General features: G+C 41.1%; 1 long non-coding RNA gene across 1 annotated transcript in view; it reads left to right on the top strand.

Moving 5' to 3' along the window:
* LOC109549576 (uncharacterized) overlaps positions 1 to 16,455 on the top strand; it is a 173,814-nt gene that overhangs the window by 87,751 nt on the left and 69,608 nt on the right. Inside the window, exon 5 of the long non-coding RNA XR_012332035.1 lies at positions 14,939 to 14,995. This is a non-coding gene — a long non-coding RNA (uncharacterized lncRNA). The remainder of the gene's footprint in view (positions 1 to 14,938; positions 14,996 to 16,455) is intronic.

Here is a 16,455-nt window from a genome sequence, read left to right as displayed (position 1 = left end):
CAGCTCTGAAGCCATACATAATGCAGTTTTATAGGATGTTGGTCTAGAGATTCCAAGGATAAAAGGAGACAAATTTAGGCTTTAAAGACAGGGTTTCCTGCCTCTGGGGAAGATTATATTGCTTTTATAATAAAAAACCAAATGATTAAAAAAATAGGACAAAATGTACTCTTCAAGTTTAAAAACAACAAAAATATCAGGTTTAACGATGTGAATTGTGGATGAAAATGATTTAAAAATGTAAAAACAATTTGAAGTCATATATTTGTTACAAATGAGCTCTAACTAATCATAATGTTCAGAGGCACCCATCACCTTACTGTCATTAGTATGATGCCTGGAGTCTGTCAAGTCAGACAGAGATGAGAAAGATGCGGAATTCAATCAGAGGCTATTTAAATATCTATAAGATTTGTGGTGGGAGCCCACGACAAAATATAAAAGTGTTCAGAATGAAACCAGGCAGTAAATGGATTAGTTAAATCTAATCAAGTGCTGAAACAATCTTGGTGGGGATTTGCAGACTCAAGTCATACTGAAGAAATAGAAAATGTATTACTTGTTCAGGGGGCCATGAAGCTGACCTATTTGGAGGCATTGGCTTGGAATCCCTCTCGACAGAGAGGCTCTATGAAAGGGTTCCCCTTGTTCACCAGTGGCTTGGAAAGTCAGTCCTGGCCAAAGCCTTTGGCCAAAAAGCAACCTCACTACACCAAGACAGTCACTGAAATTCGCTTGAGATGACAAACTCTATTTCTTTAGTGTGTATACAAAATTCATTTCACCCAAGGGAAGCATAGAGTAATCTTAGAGATAATGACTTAATTCAAAATCATAATATTAGTATTTTTTCTGTTAATTAAGCGCTAGAATAGGTGCAAGAAAATTGAATATATTGTAAACACATCAGCCTTGTGATTCTCATTTAAAAAATGTAATTCGGTAGCTAATTTAGACATGATTTTCAAGTTAAATGCATAAAATATTTTACTAAGTTTGTAAATATTACTATTTAAGAGAGCTTAGAATTCACTATATTTTAAATTTCTTATATTGAATTTAGTTGAATTTTTAAGTGCTTGGGAAGGTTTTCCTTATGGTGGCATACAAAAGGTGCTTTTAAAATATGTGGTCATATAAAATATGTAAATGTAGTAAAAAATGTTTAAAAGATCTTACGTTTATAACAGAAACCAAACAAACTGAGCCAATCAAAGATTAATCAACTATTTGATTTGACTCCTTGGGAGTAATTGTTGAAATTATTTTATTTTTTAATTTATTTGTTCTAGTTTTATCGAGATATAATTGACCTATAACATTATATTAGTTTAAGGTCTACTACGTAATGATTTGATACATGTATGTATTGCAAAATAGTCACCACAACCTGTTTAGTTAGCATCCATCAACTCACGTAGCTACATTTTTTTTTCTTGTAATGAGAACGTTTAAGATCTATTTTCTTGGCAACTTTCGAATATACAATATTGTTGGCTATAGTCACTCATGCTGTTCATTACATCCCCAGACTTTATTTATCGTGTAAGTGGGAGTTTATACCTTTTGACCACCTTCCCCCATTTGCCCACCCTTCACCCCTGCCTCTGACAGCTACCAATCGGTTCTCTGTTTCTATGAGTTCAGGTTTTTTTTCCACATGTAAATGAGATCATAGCGTATTTGTCTTTCTTTGACTTATTTCCCTGAGCATAATATCCTTAAGATCCATCCATTTATAAATGGAATAAAACTTATAAATTGAAATTAAAAGCTTAAGGAAAACTATGTTTTTGATTTGGCTACTTTAAGAAACTGAATGATAATTAGGAAAAAAAAAACACCCTGAGTTGTTGAAGTAGCAACTCAAAAAACCCACATTGATACCTATAGTAAATCTCATATAGATATATTTGAGGAAATTTATCTCTTAAAGGGAAATTATAAATAAAACATTAACAATAGTGAACTAAAATGCCCACCAGGATATTTAAAGATGTAAAGTGTATACCAGATGTTCAAATGAAATTTGTTATTGTTGAAATAAGCTATACGACACATGGAAAATGTACATAAATACCTCTTTGGTTCTCCAAACCTAGATTTTATCCCTAAGTAGTCTTGTCATTTAAATTACGGAAGGAATAAATAAGATTAGAAAGCAGACATGATATGCATCATTGTCATTCAGAAATGTGGGATTCTGGCATAGATAAGCTATATGGAAATCAAGAAAATGGATGCCAGGTAAGTCCAAAGTCCTACATCAAATTAATATGGAACATCTGGGGAAAAATTATTTTTTGGCGATAAGGTCACTACTTTTATACAAAGTAACAAAATATAGACTTAAGGTGAAACTTATTTACTAGTGAGCGTGCAGTTCATTTATTTATTTATTTGGCCGTGTGGCTTTCGGGATCTCAGTTTCTCGACCAGGCCACAGCAGCAAAAGCCCGGTAACCTAACCACTAGGCCATCAGGGAATTCCTGAGCATACGCTTTAAAAGGGAAAACAAAAAAGGATTAGAATCGAAGGATTTTAACAACTCTTGCATCAGGCTAAATCTAAAATCAGGACAGAAGTAAATTCCTTTAAAAAGAATGCGAAATAGATGAGTGTATTAGTTAGGAGGTGGATTAAGTTTATGTAAAGGAGACCCCGAATTCCAGTGGATTAAACCATTTATGTTATTTGTGATTGATATACAGTCCCAAGGGAGGGGGACCAGGGCTGCTACAGTATCTATGCTTTGTTAAGTTCTCCAGAGACCCAGGCTCCTTCTGTCTGTTGCTTCTCTATCTCTGGATATTGCGCTCATCCACACAGTCCAAGTTATCTTGCCACCAAATCTGCATTCTAAGCCACAGGTCAGAGGAGGGCAAAAAAAGAGATTCCTTTAAGGACACAATCTAGAAGCGGTGCGGTGCACCTTACTTACGCTCACATCCCATTGGCCAGAACTCAGTGACGTGGTGCCGCCAAACTGAACGAGAGGCTGGGAAATGTCACCTTTATTCTAGTGGCCACCTGAGCCCAGCTAAAATTCTACTGCAATGGAAGAAGGGAGGAATGGCTATTGAGGAGCAATTAGCCATGACTGTGATAGTGAGCAACCTGAGATTGAAAGAGGAAGAAAAACCACACCTGAAGAGAAGTCCCTTGTACCTTCCCATCAGCACCAACTGGACTTTGATGTCCATGTTGTCACATTTCCCAGATAGTGCCTCCAATTGGGGGTGGGGATGAAAAGGGGATTTCTGAGGAATTTTTGATCAGGCACAGGCTCCTAAAGACAGATTTGGGGACTTCCCTGGTGGCGCAGTGGTTAAGAATCCACCTGCCAATGCAGGGGACACGGGTTCGAGCCCTGGTCCGGGAAGATTCCACACATCGCAGAGCAACTAAGCCCGTGCGCCACAACTACTGAGCCTGCGCTCTAGAGCCCACAAGTCACAACTACTGAGCCCACATGCCTAGAGCCTGTGCTCCGCAACAAGAGAAGCCACCGCAGTGAGAACCCCGTGCACCCAAACGAAGAGTTGCGGTAGCCCCCGCTCACCACAAACTAGAGAAAGCCCGTGCACAGCAAAGAAGACCCAACTCAGCCTAAAGTAAATAAATTAAAAAAAAAAAAAGACAGATTTGGCTTGTGATTTGACTAACCAGTTACCTATTATGAGGGTTATTTCTAGAAATATAGAACTATTTCTGTCTAGAGGAAGGTCTGACTTCTTAAGGGAAAAAGCACTACAACCACAGCCTGCGTAAGGGACTAAGATAGGGTCTGACATCATGCTGTCAGATATGAGTGTTGTTCCGAGGAGGAGAGGAGAGGAAGAAGTACTGGATGATGATTTATTTGCTTAGAACCTTCTGAAGGAGACTGATAGGGAATAAGAATGTCTCAGCATAAAAGAGCCATTCCTCTGAGATCGAGGGAGGAGGATTGTTTGGAATAGTAAAAACAGCAAACATTTAATGTGTTTTAGGAACCGTTTAGAGGCCTTGCTTGAATTCACTTCATTTTTGCAATGACTATGAATTAGGTACCATTATTATTTGCATTTTGTAGATGGAATAAATGGGGCACCAAGTTATTAATCAATTTACTCAAGGACACGCACATGCTTGAAACTGGAATTTGAACCTAAGCACTTTGCCTCCAGTATCTGTGCATGTAACTGCTTTACTGCACTACTCAGCAAACGTTTTTAAAGAAGGGAAATGACCTCATGTTTATCCCAGACAAGCCCGTGCATAGTTCAATGCTGGGAAATATGGTTGCTGCACTGAAAGCCTAGGCTAGAAGAAAAACTGGATTGTGAGTTAACTGGGAGAGTGCAAGAGTGAAGGAGTTTAGGAAGAAACAATTAAACATTCAAGGTTATAAACTGTCTGCCCTGCAGCAAGGAGCATTGAACCAGAGTTCAGAGACCTGGGCAGCATACCTGGATATTCCAGTCATTTTCTAGTTCATTAATTCCAGCAGCGTACTTAGCCAAGTGTTAGAAAATTTTAGTTTTGCAACTTTTCTGTGCCTCAGTCTTTGCATCCGTAAAATGGAAATACCTCTTCTCCCCACAGGCGTATTGTAATAGAAATAAATGCTGGAAAGTCTTTAGAGATTTTTTTTTTTTTTTTTTTTTTTTTTTTTTTGCGGTACGCAGGCCTCTCACCGCTGCGGCCTCTCCCGCTGCGGAGCACAGGCTCCGGACGCGCAGGCCCAGCGGCCATGGCTCACAGGCCCAGCCGCTCCGCGGCACGCGGGATCCTCCCGGACCGGGGCACGAACCCATGCCCCCTGCATCAGGAGGCGGACTCCCAACCACTGCGCCACCAGGGAAGCCCTGGAAAGTCTTTAGAGATTTTAATCATAGCATTTAAAGCAGTTACTCTAAGTAGTCACATTAGTTTGGTAAAAAAACAATTACCCAAACAAGCACACTCGTGTCTGATAAATTCCAGAGGTCCTGGCAAAAGCATGGGACAATGAAGAGGAGATGGGTGGAGAACTATAGAAAGGTATACTTCTAAACACAGGGCCAGCTAAGTTGTTTAGTGATGGGTGGAGAAGGCTCAGACTGTGAGCGCTGGCTTCAAACTTTCCAAGCATATAATCACGGTGGTTGATAATTTACTGGCCTTCATACGTAAGAGGGCAAACATGAAGACATCACTACTCCTTCCCAGGAGGACTCTGAGCGTGATAGTGCCAAGTTCTCCAGATTTCTTGATTTCTGTTGGCACAGAAACATTTGGAAGGCACTTGGTGTGGGGTTGAGGCAGTCGTTCATGATTTAGAAGAGTTTTCCTCTGTGCATAGGTATTTAACTATGTATGGAAGGTGAGCAGGGATCATTCAGCTTGACCTTGATTTCTAGTCCCTCCCATCAGCCAAGTGACCTTGAATAAATGACTCATCCTCTCTAAGCTTCTGTTTCCCTGACTGTAAAATGAAAATAAGAGACCCTACCTCTTAAGATTGGTGGGAGGGTTACAGGAGCATGTAAGTGCTTAGCACTTCGATGGAGTCATACTAAATGCCAAAATCATGTTAGTTATTATTTTAAATATTATCATTCTTAGGAGACCAAGGGCCAATTCAAGTGGCACTAGATTTTAGCCAACTGTACTATCACTTTGGAATAAGACTAACCTACGTGTGAAGAGTATGGCCCAGGATTTTTGGATGCCTCCCACTCACTCAGCAAGGGGCTACAAGGAGCTTGTGGTAATACCAGCTACCCATGTGTCTTCCATGAGCATTTGCAAAAGTACGATAAATTACCCAAACTCTGGCAAAGTCTCTGTACCTACTGCAAGACCTAGGGATAGGAAGGTGAGTTAGCCAAAGAAATCTATAACAATTTTGACGTTCCTGGCACATGTTGGAGCAATAGAGTATCTTGATCCTTCTGAGAACATTTTGCAAGTGTTCTGCTATAATTATATGTAAATCTGAGACTTGGTACCAGCATATTTCCGTTCAGCAAATGTGTCTAAATAAATCGATCCACCTTGTCTAAGACAGAATGGGTATCTCCAACCATTAGTATTTTCCTGCCACTGGGCTGACTTTTTTCTAGCCTGGTGTAATTCCAGGCAGCAAGCCATTGTCCCAAATGCATTTCTAATTGATTTTCTGCCTAACAACTGACAACTTAACTTTTCGGAAGGAGGTCTGAGCTCAGGCCTCCTTTTTAATGCTGCGGAATGTAAAATGATCCTGACGGATGGTTCTGAAGAACAACTGGCTTTTGTGATGGAAAAGAAAGTGTAGGACTTGGTTCCCAAACACACACCGACTTCTTCCATATGGACTACATTACTGTAAATTAGAGAAGGATGGGGGCGAGGAAGAGGATGGTTGCTTTTATGGGAAAGGTCAGGATTTAATTCTATTATTATCTTCTTCCTTATAATTTGAAGAATTCTGCTCCCACTTGAATTCACTGATTTATGAAAGTGCTCAGTGAGGGTTGTTGCGTAATCTACTTGATTCCTTATGTAACTTTGCAAAAGGCGTTTAAAATCCCGTTTTGAAACCTGATTCTAACCAGGTATCGAGTCACAAATTACTTAGTGGTTAGTTTCGGTGCTTAATGATACAACTTGTATTTTGTTTGAAATAGATTTGAGTCTAGAGATTTCATTCTAATTAAACAGCCTAGTATTGACTCCTGAGGATTTTTCCAAGGAGCAGTTGCATTTGATATTTGCATCTGAGTCATTCCTGAAGGATGGAAACTTCTTGGACAAACCTCCAAGTCAATCAATAGGATTATCAGGGTATTAATCCCAAATAGCAAATCCCCAGCTGTTGGTAGAAATGTATGAGCTGTGCTTCTAAATGATCACCGTTGAGTGACACTTGAGTTTAAAGCTCCTTTTAAGTGGCAGCTGGAATTCCAAGTGGCTTAACTATAAGTTCACAGGAGTCTGGGTTCTGCTTAGGTGGCCAACCTAGGAGAATCTAATGGCAAACTCATATGAATTGGTACCAATGGATATACATACCAAAATCCAATGTTCCATTTCCATGCCTTTGTTCATGCGGCTTCTCAATCTGGACAGTTTTCCCCCATTCTCTTCCCATATCTAAATCCTTCCAAATGCACTTCATAATCTGCTGTGAAGTCCTGGTTACTTTGACCTCATGACCTTTTCTATTTTTCACCTCCTAACGCATTTCTGGTCTGCACCATCCAACTCAGTTTATAATTATATTATGTTTCATGTGTTTCTCTTATTAATATTTGTACATTGGCTCTTCCTCTCTCAACTACAGTTTCTTGAAGGTAGGGATATTATTTCATACCATCCTTCTCTCCTTGAGTGTCCAGCTCAGTGCCAAACATCCACAAATCAACTAAACATTTATATACAATTTAAAGCATAACTATTGGGACTTCCCTGGCTGTCTAGTGGTTAGGACTCCATGCTTCCACTGCAGAGGGCACAGGTCCCATCCCAGGTCAGGGAACTAAGATCCCGCATACCTTGCAGTGCAGCCAAAAAAACAAACAAAAAACCCCAACAAAACCCCCACCACCACCACTAAAAACCCCCACAAAAAAACCCCAAACCCATAACTATTGAAAGCCTTTGAAAAATGTAAAAAACTTGAGAGTTTTACATTTTAAGCCATTATCAATTGATACCTTAATTGGAAATTAACACTTTTGCTGGGAAATTAACATTTCTCCATAGATAGGGCTATGGAGAAGGACAGAATGGATTATTTCACTTAGTTCATATTGTTGCCTCCATTTTCTCAAATCTTTTATAGCAGACATAGTAGATCAATCAGAGAAAGCACCTCAGTAGATATTTCAACAGAGAGAATTTAACGTAAGAAAATGGTTAAATAACTGTTGGAAAGTGGAAAAGCAAAAAGGGGACACTAGGGTATCACAGAGATGATAATGGCAGGAAGCACTCCCACCCACAGCCCTGGGTGAAACAAAGGAAGAGATTATGGTGATGAGAACCTAGAAACTGGGAGGAGAGGTCCCACGGAACTGCTGAGGGGGGACAAGGTGAGATGGTTCTGAGGAAGCCAATAAAAGACACTGGACCTCCCTCCCACCCCTGTTCCTCATGCCACCCATCTAGGTCAACACAGAGCACTGAGCTTAGCTCCCTGTGCTATACAGCACGCTCCCACTAGCTAGCTATTGTACACATTGTAGTGTGTCCAAGAGGGAGGGGATATAGGTATCCATATAGTCGACTCACTTCGTTGTACAGCAGAAACTAATACAACATTGTAAAGCAATTATACACCAAAAAAAAAAAAAAAAGATGCTGGAGCCTGGGACCAACTGCCTTGCGGGGGCAAAAGGCCATTGCTAGGGCACTGACCAATAGCAAGCAAACCGGGGAGGAACAAGATTGGCCCCTGTTCCCTAGACTTCCAGCCTCCCTCTAGTGCCCCCTGTTGGTAAGAACCTATAGGAACAGCAAGCAAAGGAAGAAAATTGTTTTCAGAATTCCGGCCACAGTAGTGGAGCAGAGAGCAAAATGAATTTGGAGTTGAGAGTTAATAGCTTTATAACTGGCACAAATAGTAATAATACTTATTCCCTTCCTACCTTATGGGAGGTTGAGGAGGAGGATAAAGAGAACAGAAACATGCCGGAAGCACAGGCAGGAGAGAGACAGGCTCTTCAGTGTTTGCCAGGACTGAAAAGTGAGGAGTGAGGGCAGCAGTCACATGGTCCTTTGCTGAGGGCCCAGCCTGGCCACACCAGTCTTCACAGGGAGCCCTGAGCCCCTTTCTTTCTATTAGTCTGATGAAAATGGCCTTCTTTGGCTAATTTTGGGGGCTCTCATTGGCTTTAAAGAGTACATGCTCTGTCATCTCATCAACCTCCACGTTTGTGGGGCCTCCCCCATCTTCCCTGGAGAGAATGTGGTGGAAATGCAAAGGTGACACTTTTGGCATCTTCTACTAATCTGGAGGAGCTCTGGCTGATTAAATCAAACGTTAGCGTTCCCTGAAATTCAGCTCTTAAAGAGCCCTATTAATAGCCACTCAGGATTGATTCCAACAGGGAAACACACTCAGAGAAGTGTGATTATTCCTTCATTATGATTTGCCTACCTCATATAAAGCTGGCACCTTTATTAGAGGAAGGAGCTCATTTTACGTTAAGTCCACAGTAAAGAAAACATCTATCGTGAATATATAAATAAGATCAAACACGCTACAAGAGTCTCTGGGTGGGAATTCTCCAAATAATGAGGAGTCAGGATCTGCAATACCGTTACCAGGTCTGGCACATAGTGGGCTCTAAAATTAATCCACTTTCATGGATGAATTGCGTCTGTGCTGATTCCACTGCTGCCACTGCGGGCCTTTTCCAGTCAATGAGCTGTAATTTCTGAAGGCATCTTCATGGAAATTCCTTCATAGTGGAAGTGGACTCCTCCATTGTGAAAAACCAATCTGAATTTCTCTGTTTCCTGGGGCTGAAATCTTAGTGTAATGGCCTTACCTTCAAGTGAATGGTTGCTGTGTATAAAGCGCTGTTTTAAATTCCTTCCTGGATTAGGTCACAACCTAATTTAATTTAATTTAATTCTCACAACCTCAAGAGAAAATGTTTTTATTAACCTCCATTCTGCAGCTAAGGAAACTTAAGCAGAGAAAGATTAAGGAACATTTCCAAGGTCAGGCAGCCGGTGGGTGGCAGAGACAGGATTCAAACCCAGTAGGATGGCCTGAGAGCCCACAGTCTTCCACATTGTGCCCCATGCCACACTGCTTCCTGGGGCCATCAAATTCCTGTTGTTGGTAAGGAGGGAGCTATACCAACAGACAGCAGTTAGACAGGCAAAATTTACCCTTTACATCTGGAGGAATGTCCAATGTGTTCACATTGCAGAACACACTGGTACTCTCCAAGGTTCTTCTCATCTCCAAGGAGGAAGGGGCAGGAGAGGAGAGATGGAACAATCGAGCACCTACTATTGCAAGCAAGTCTGTATTCAGCATTTTCACATATCCTACAGGTCAGCTATTATTAGACCCACCCATTTTTCAGATAATAGACTTGGAGATGCAAAGGCAGTAAGTAACTTGGCCGAATCATTGAACCAGTAAGTGACAGAGCTGTTATTTGAATCCATAGATCTTGAACACTCATGTTCTAGCCGCTCTTAACGCTTTGAGTTTCTTTCAAGAATTATTTAAACCTTCAACAACACCCATACTTCAGGTAATTAAGGTCTTAGAGAATAAGCAAGAGAAAGATGCTTTGCTTCTATTCAGTTTTTAATTTTGCTTTTTATTCATGACATGTGTTATAACTACCACCCATATCAATCTATGGCCTGAGCCCCCATTTCTCCTCCTTGATATGCTTCTTCTAATTGGAATCCACAGAGGTCATTCTTTTGCTGTACCTATTAACTTCTGTTTCATTTACAGCATTGCCCTATTAGACTTGTGGAGATTATTAACTTGGATTTTCAAATCAGATTTCCTGCAACTCTGCTCAAGGCAACCTTATTTTCCCAGTAGAAGAATCATGTATTTTCAGTGAGTGGTCATAAATATTGAAGAGTTAGTTTCTAGCTAATTTAAAAGAATAAAAGATGGAACATCCTTCAAATTTCCTTCTGATCTAATTTTGGTTGAGTAAGCTGTTTGCAAAGGTCACATATGAAAACAATGTCATAAAGAGCTCTAAGGGGTATATTTACAGGTTTGGCATGTGTGTGTGTGTGTGTGTGTGTGTGTTTGAATGTGTTCCTACATTTGTAAAAGAAAGGATAAATTACAAAATGAGAGCATTAAAATAACCTGAGAGAATAAAATGCCCAATTCTTTCTTCGTGGTACTATATGGAAATTGTTGATTACCCCACCAATCACCTGCGCCTCTGGAAGCTCCTGAGGGTTTCTGAATTACCAAAGAAGATATAAAGTTTCTCTCCACTTTTTTTTTTCCACTTGGTTTTATGGTCAGCTATGTTTTCTTATGTTTACAAGCCCTGCAAGTTAGAGATGATAGAAATTTTATAGATTCAGTAATATTATTAAGAATATTTTAAAACCTAGATGACTTTTTTTTGAATTAAATGGAGTTTGTTTTGAATTAAATGAAGTTTATTAAACCATGATTGAGATAGGGTCATCTATCTTATATTTTAATATTCTAATCTATATGTCTTTACCGTATTGCTATGGAACAGTTGTTATTAATGCCAATTTAAGTGTTTCTCCTAGTTCTCTTTTTCCCTTTCCACTGCTACCTACCTGGTGCAAGCACTTCTCTGTGTGTGTATGTGTGTGTGTGTGTGTTTGTGTTTTAATTGAAAACAAGCTGCTTGCTGGCACATACATTTTCTTTGCTGGAATTAGAAAAAGGCACCCACTCTGGGTGGACAATTTAGAAACAGTTGCTTTCCTTCACTCCTTCTCTCAACTGGGTCCCTTTCTGTTATACCTGTGCAACTATATACATTTGATTATAAATTGTGACGTATTTATAAGCCTTTAAAATTTAAGCCTGAATTAGTAAATGACCTCATTATTGGTCTCCTTGCCTTCAGCCTTTTGACTTTCCAATTTGTTTCACGTCTGCTTCATTAACCTTCATCTTCAAACAGCTTTTGCCATCGCATCTCCTTATGCAATGCCTTCAGTGTCCCCTTACGCCTCACCCGATGCTCAGAACCCTCCAGAATCTGGCTCTGCGACCTCCTTTTGTAGCCTTAACTCTCACTCCTCCTCAGTGTGGACCCTACCCTCTTGTCAGACTGGTTTAGTTAGCATTTACCAAGCATGTCTTGTCATACCTACCCCTAAGTTGCCATTCCTCTCATCTGGAACCCTCCCCTCCATTTCATATGTCTAGCTAATTTAAAGAATAAATTATGGGGTCATCCTTCAAACTTAAGCAGTACCATGCATTCTGTCACCAAGTTTTTATCAATGTACAAAATTAATTTTCATTACAACTAAGTATACGTGTGATTTCCACAGCATGAAATATTCTGCTGAAGCACAGTACCTTCCTAAGTCAATATCAAAGAAAGAGGACAGATTTAGCAGAATGTTCAAGAACTTTCCTTCCTGAGAGCACGGTCGAGATAGTAAACAAGTCTTTTGGAGGCATACCAGGCTGAGGGGTGAATGAGGAATAAGGGGATAATTGTAGAAGAACTTTTTAGTTTAGTAAAACTTGCTTTAAATAGAAAATGGTGTTAACATTTTAAGACCTTCAAGGATGTTGGTGAAAAATGCCAGCATTAGAAAGGGAACCATGAAGACAAAAGAGGTTCACTACTTCTAATCTGTCTCAGACATTTGCATCCTTAAAGAACCAGATGAAAGCTTGCCTTGATTTCTTTTGCCCATGACAATGTGTCCCTCTCCTAAGCACCGATATCATGGATCTTCTGCATTACTCTGGAGTGGATGATGTCCGCGCTCTGCCCACACCCCTTCACCTAGCCCAGAAGTCACCTCTCTTATGCACTGATGGCTTCCTGCATCTCTCTGCCTGATGGTATCCTCTCACCTGGATGTATCTCTGGTCCATGTGCAGCGTAGGTCAGAGTGTTGGGAAATTAACATCCCAGGAGCTACCCTCAAAAAGCGGGGGATAGGAATTGACAAATACTGAATTTGCTCACCCTGCGGTGGGATGCGCTTCAAACGTGTCCCACGTGGTCTCTCAGAAGGGCTCCAGTAGCACTGAACCTGTTACTCACAGTGGTCACGTGCTCAATCGCACACTCTACTGGCTTTCCTTCCTCATCTTGCTGCCCCACTTCCTCCCAGCCCTTCCTGGAACCATCTTCTAAATACTAAGTCGTTTGCACCCAGATTCTTGTTCCCAATACCTTCATTAGTATTATGCCTCATTTCCTTCCTCTTGCCTCCTTACATGTTTTGTGCTCTTGAGGATGAATCCACTCCCAGCCACAACACACACACTTCATATAGCATCGTGGTCACAGTAGCTAATGAGGATGTCTTTGTTGATCAAATCAACCCTGGAATGAAGAAAGCCCTGGTGGATTTTTCTGGGAATTGATTCCAGTGGAATGTTGAATATAAGGGAATGTTATTTCTAAAGTACAGGATTTCTTCTCATACTGCTTTCTAAGAAAGGTTTTTAGATATCAAATGATTTGATAGATTCCTTTTTTCATACCTGACTGCATCCTCCACAGCTTGTTATCCGTATCAGTCGGATTCAAGTGTTGTTATTAATTGTCTTGCTGTTTATGCATTTCATCCTGCCTCCTGCCTCAGGCAGAAGTTGACAGAATTAGTGGGACCAAAGCATGGCGGGGACTCCAGGTGTCCTCAGCTCTGTGGGCTACCAGCTGGCTGACATCCTGGCAGGCCCTCGGGCAGGGGACCAGCATGCCCCCTCTTCTAGAGCAGCATTATGCACAATACCGTTTCCTGGCAGCATCTAGAAAAACTGATTAGAAACCCACCCAAAGCAGGTATTTTTCCACTGCATTTCAAGTCCATCTCTTTTGTCATGGCAGAGATTTGACTAGAAGAGTGGCAGGGAGGACAGTCGCTTAATTGCCATTTTAGAATGCAGATGTGCACAGTGTTGAGGAAAAGAAAAGGCTGTCTTGGGGCTATTTTCAGTTTGTTCTCTTATGACTATTAGATCTTAGGCCAATTTTTAAATTAGCATTTATTTACATTGTGTTCTTGTCACGGGGAACCCTGCTTAAGGTGTGAAATACAGAGGATTCTGTTATTACTCCTTGGTTGAGGCAATGCCTGTAAGTCCTAACCAGTCTCCCTGAGGCAATCCAATAGTGAATGTTTACTTTCAAACCTTGCATTAGTTTCGTCTTGCGTACATTACAGTGTCGTGTGGCCATCTACCATCTGCAGCGTGCTGACTGATCGGAGTTCTCAAATGTGATGTTGTACAAAGAACAGTGCTCACCTGAATGTGGATTTTCCTTTTCTCTCCCCTCCACTCCCCTCCTTCATCTTGCCTTCCTCTCCCCCTCCTTTTTATTTTTATCTTTATTTTTTAGCTTCTTTAAGCGTCAGCTCATTTTACAGGAGGATGGGCATCTTACACCTAGGAATAAAACTCGAAATGTTTCTCATTATATTTGATTAGATTCTTTCAAATAACCAGCACAATGATACTTGCACATAGTGGGCTCTCAACAAATATCTGTTGAATAAATTAATCACACAAAGAATGGATCTTGGCAACCAAAGGTAAGATAAATACCTGCATGTGCATAACTGTGCCTTCCATGCCTGCATATCTCTTGAAAGCCATCGCTACCATTGCATTTACCAGCAGAAATTGTGAAGGTTACATCTGAATTTAGAAATCTGAGATGTCCCATCTGAGTTTTATGATCAGATATGAAGGAGCTAGAGCAACTGCTTTCAGAGATGCCCTAAGGAAAAAAGAAACTATGCCTTAAATAGAAGTCAAGAAAGCTGTGTTCTAGTTCTGGTTCTGTCACTAAAAATCTATGATTGCTTTTGCTTCAGGGACCTTATTTGTAAAATGAGGAGATTAGCATCAATTAGCTGTACTGTCTTCCATCAAAGAATCAATGACTTTATGACCTTCTGTAAAGAACAAGAAGAGACAGGCTTTAAAAATTCGTCTTCATTAAAATGTACAGTCTTCTGAAAATGAGAAGGAAGTTATTAACACACAGTAACCAGGATAGTTCTCAGTTGTTCTTCCACTTGACAAATGGGTCTTTCTCGTTACCTTCACTGAAAGAATGTGGTTCCTCCCCTTGCAATGTTTGCTAATTGTATTGAAAAGCTGGAAAGGAGAAAAGAACGGAAATTCTGTTTCCTGAAATATTTCTTAAGGGGAAAGAGGAAATTAGCTGGTTCTGACGTTTTGTTGTCAGGAAAACATTTACTTCATCACACAGTCTGATAACTCTATTTTTTTTTCAGCTCCATCGTTCTGCTTCAGATACTCAAATGGAATTCCAGATGGTTGCCTTCTCTAAGGTATGATGCTTCTTTCCATAAGCAATCTTTACCCTCCTTCCCTCCCACATGCAATATGTTTCCTGCATACTTGGCCCTTAAATTGTTTTCTTTTATGTTTTAAAAATAATAGCTGATGGTTTTGATGTGTTCTTTAACTAACGCTTGACACCTGGGAGGGGTGTTTTGTTTCTATATCCCAAGTGATGCCACAGTCTCAGTAGAAATCTGCTTTAGAGGTTGATAGGGGATTCTTCCATCAGTCAATGTTAGGTCAGTGGCAGCGATAAATCCATCATACTTGTCCTTCACTTTGATTTAGTTAAGACTCCACAGCATCATTTGGTCCCTCTTGTATAACCTGGGATGGAGGGAACAGAGACAACTGTGGCTTCAGCTGGAAGCTGGGCACATTTCATTGTGCTGACTGATGCTGCCTACCGCTCCGAAGCCAGCATATACCATCTTTTTTTTTAAAGGTTTAAGGGGGTGGGGTTGATGGCGGACTCTGGGAAGGCTCATGCCAAGGAGTACTTCCCAGAACTTCTGCTGCAAGTGTCCTTGTCCCCGCAGTAAGCCCAAGCCACCCCCCCGCCTCTGCAGGAGAACCTCCAACACTAGTAGCTCCGATGGGGAGTTTAACAGTGCTATTGATCCACATCAGAGAGAAAAGTTCTTCAAGGTTGTTGGTCCCTGTCTCTCCCATGGGCTGCCCTCACCTCAGCGCTTACCCTTCCAAGTCAAGCTCTTTGTGCCCTAATCTGAGGGAATAGCAGCATCTTGGAAATCTTTCCAACAAGTCCTCTGAGTAAGGCCGTGTGGCTGACAGGGTCTCTGTGCTCCAGCCTGGAGACAGGCCTGTGCCTGTGAGGTGGGAGAGCTGAATTCAGGACATTGGTTCACCAGAGACCTCCCGGCTCCTCATAATATCAAATGGCGAAAAGTCTCCCAGAGATCTCCATCTCAATGCTAAGACCCAGCTCCACTCAACGACCAGCAAGCTACAGTGCTGGACACCCCATGCCAAACAACTAGCAAGACAGGAACACAACCCCACCCATCAACAGAGAGGCTGCCTAAAATCATAATAAGGTCACAGACACCCCAAAACACACCACCAGATGTGGACCTGCCCACCAGAAAGACAAGATCCAGCCTCATCCACCAGAACACAGGAACCAGTCTCCTCCACCAGGAAGCCTACACAACCCACTGAACCAACTTTACCCACTGGGGGCAGACACCAAAACAATGGGAGCTATGAACCTGCAGCCTGCAAAAAGGAGACCCCAAACACAGTAAGTTAAGCAAAATGAGAAGACAGAAAAACACACAGCAGATGAAGGAGCAAGGCAAAAACCCACCAGACCTAACAAGTGAAGAGGAAATAGGCAGTCTACCTGAAAAAGAATTCAGAGTAAGGATAGTAACAATGATCCAAAATGTTGGAAATAGAATGGAGAAAATACAAGAAACGTTTA

The sequence above is a fragment of the Tursiops truncatus genome, chromosome 5 (genome assembly GCF_011762595.2).
Source record: "Tursiops truncatus isolate mTurTru1 chromosome 5, mTurTru1.mat.Y, whole genome shotgun sequence".
NCBI classification, from domain to species: Eukaryota; Metazoa; Chordata; class Mammalia; order Artiodactyla; family Delphinidae; genus Tursiops; species Tursiops truncatus.
This window is presented reverse-complemented; position numbering and strand designations above follow the sequence as displayed.